Genomic DNA, 3,431 nt, shown 5'->3' on the forward strand with positions numbered 1-3,431 from the left:
GATTAACAAAGGGTAAAACCAATTCACAACATCATTCACTATGCTTGGCCAAAATATATAGTACTTGAAAGCATAATTTTACAAAAGTAACATAGACTTATAACATCTAACATGTTCGGTATAACATCATCAAGTAACATGGCAACATAGTCACATAGATCCAAATACAAGGCATAGTATTACAAGAGATTTCATCTAATCAAATATCAATCAAATGCAAGTTCACACATCATATACACATATTATCCAAGAGTAAGTTGAAGGTCTACTTACAAAATCCAATGAATGCAAACAGCAAGTTGAAAATATAATTCAAAGATCATTAGCCAAGGTCATATGAAAAACCCTAATCTTATTGATGAGAGTGTGAGTCGAGTATGTGGCTTTTGAGGTCCGTCCTTATGGTAAGAAAACTCCAACACTTTCGGGTGTCTCAAAACTAAAACTCAATGTAATAATAAACCTTAACTTTTCTAAGTGTAATGGTTGTGGCTCTCCTTCCTCTTCAAAGTTTCATCTTTTACTTGCTCAAGGCAAATGGTGTTCAGGTCCCTTTCTCCCCTTTGAAGAGAAACTTTTCCTGAGTGAGTGTGTGTGTGTGGGTGTTCATGGGCATGTAAAACCCTTGAAGTCCAAAACTCTCTTTTTTCTTTGGTCGTGTGTGTGAGTGTAAAAAACAAGTGAATGGTTTTTATCCCGTGTGCTTCTCCTTTGTAGGTGGTATTGGTACTCCTTAGTGAGTTAGAAATGGTGGTTGGAGGAAGATGGTTGGCTTGTGTGGTGTTTGGGTGGAGAGAAAATAGTGAGAAAAAAATAGAATGGTGTAGCCGTGTGATACAAGGAAAAAATCAGAAAATAACCAAAGGACTTCCCACATTTGGTTCCCACCTTCTTATAGGCGTCTCCCCCCTTTGGAATACCAAGAACCTTGGTGCATGGATGCCATTTGGCTCATTGGCCGAAATGTCCCTTCATCTCCCTCATAATGGGATTGTGTTGGAAGACTAAAGGTCCTCTTGGACAAGTGGCGTGTGGCCTCTCCAATCCGAAACCTTAATTCCCTTTGTGCACTTCTTCATGTGTCTAGGTTCAATGTACTTGGTGGCAAAAAGGTAAATCTCACAAATCTTAAATCAATCTTGAACCACTACATGTGTGCATGTTTGCCATGTGGCAAGTGGGGTGTGTGTGTGCATGTCACTTGCAGAAAACCCTTTCACCTCCCCCAGAAAATCTATTCTCTTCCCTAGGTGGGTAGGTGGCTTTTGCCTCTTGGCTTGCCCTTGCCGTCACCCCTTGCACTTTCCTTCACAAAGATTCTTCTAGAATCTAGGTGCATGCCTTCCCATGAGTCTCTTCCTCTTCCCAAACAAAATCTATTGAAACTCTAAGGCCCTTCCTCCATGCATGACAAGTGTCAATCAATATGGTTGGCTTGCATGTGAGGCATGTAATCTCCATGGTCAAATCCTAGAAGTCTCTTAGTATTTGTGTCATGATTTGTAGTGCCTCTTTGTCTTCTCAAATCAGTACAAACTTCTTGGAACTTGCCAAAATCTCATGGGTGGCATGTAGGTCTCTTGGGTTCATTGAAACCCTAATCTTCTCTCACTCCCCTTGCCCTCTTTCACGTCCAAACTCAAAGTGACCTACAAGTGGGTTGTGCATGTGAGACACATGGCATATGGTTGGTGGGAGTGGCATGTTCCCTATGTATGGCCGAATCTTCTCTCTTATCCCATCCTCTTACCTCTTTCTAGAACATTTGTTCATGTTGGCCAAATGTCACGCGTTGCTACTTCCCTAGGTTTCCGAGGATAAGATTCTAGAAAACCAAAAGATCTTCCCTTGCCATGTGGCGCCTCCATCTAAACCTTAGATTTCAACTTAGGGTTTTCAAGTCCTAATATCTTGCTAGTGGTCAAAATCTCTTGTGGACCTTTCATGCCTAATGCATCAATGTCCAAAAATATAAAAATATCTCTAAGCATCCTCTATCATCTTTCATAGCCCAACAATTATACATAACCTATTAATAAGAAAAAAAAAGACTTGGCTAAGTCCGAGATGTTACAAAATTATATTATAATAATATTTTATTGACCTTTTAAATTTCATCTCATCTCATCTTAACTCAACACACTATCCAAACCTCTCCTGAATGTGATGAACTGTATGACTAAGGAATGTATACATGTATAAATGTGTATGAATGTGAATGTGATTGCATCACTAAAAACCTATATTCTTATATGTTTACGATATGAAGTAGTGCTTGTTGACTATTCAATTCATTTTTGTTATAAATATATGATTTTCCTAGAAGATGATTAAAGTGAGCTTTGAGGCTATAGGACAGGGCTTGGCTCAGGGAGAAGAGGTAGGGGCATAAATCATGTACAATTGTTTTATTTTATACTTTGATAGAAAAGTAGTTGAAATATTTTTTATAAATACTTCCGCAGACTTTTTTTTAATCCTATAAAGTACGTGTTATTAAGTAATATTTTGTATTTGGGGATTCGCTAAGAATAAATCTTTTTTAAAGGTTATTAGTACACTTATCTCTCTATTTTATGAAATTCACATTATTCCTAACTCCAGTGGATTGGGTGTTATATGAACGATGTGTGTAAGGAAATAAATTAATACTATTATGGTTATCCAGTTATTTTAATAACCTCGCAATCGAATAGTTTTGATAATTTAGAAACTGAATAGTTTTGATAATTTGAAAACCGATCATAAGGCAATTGACTTAGGTGCGGTTTGAATAGTGAATTGAGAAGATATGTATTAAGATGAAAGTTAAAAATTGAATAAAATATTATTATAATATTATTTTTAATATTATTATTATTTTCAAATTTAAAAAAATTGAATTGTTTATTATATTTTATGTAGGAATTTGATAAAGTTGTAATGATGAGATGAAATGAAACACTTTTGTTATCCAAACGGGACCTTAAGAGAGGTTTAGATAGTAAGTTAAGTTGAAATGAGATGAGATGAGAGTTGAAAGTTGATTAAAATATTATTAGAATATAATTTTTTAATATTAATTTTTTTAGAGTTGAAAAAATTAAATTGTTTATTATATTTTTTTTGAAAGTTTAGGAAAATTATAATGATTAGATAAAATAAGATGAGTTGAAATAAACTCATTATCCAAACAAGCTCTGAACAAAATTGTACCCGCTTTTTGTTTTTTATTTTAATTTATTTTTGTATTTTTTCAATTTTGAAGTTTTATATGAATAAAATTAATTAAAAAATGATGAGAAGCGATAGAAATGACGAAAACTGGAAAAAAGGTATGGATTCCGTCTTCTTTGCCTTTGGTACGTGACTTGATATAAAAATTTTGATATTTAATCTCTTTTAAGAATTATAATAATAATAAAAACAATTAAATAAAACACTGGAAAAGG

Source organism: Juglans regia, unplaced genomic scaffold, assembly GCF_001411555.2.
Source record: "Juglans regia cultivar Chandler unplaced genomic scaffold, Walnut 2.0 Scaffold_650, whole genome shotgun sequence".
Classification (NCBI taxonomy): Eukaryota; Viridiplantae; Streptophyta; class Magnoliopsida; order Fagales; family Juglandaceae; genus Juglans; species Juglans regia.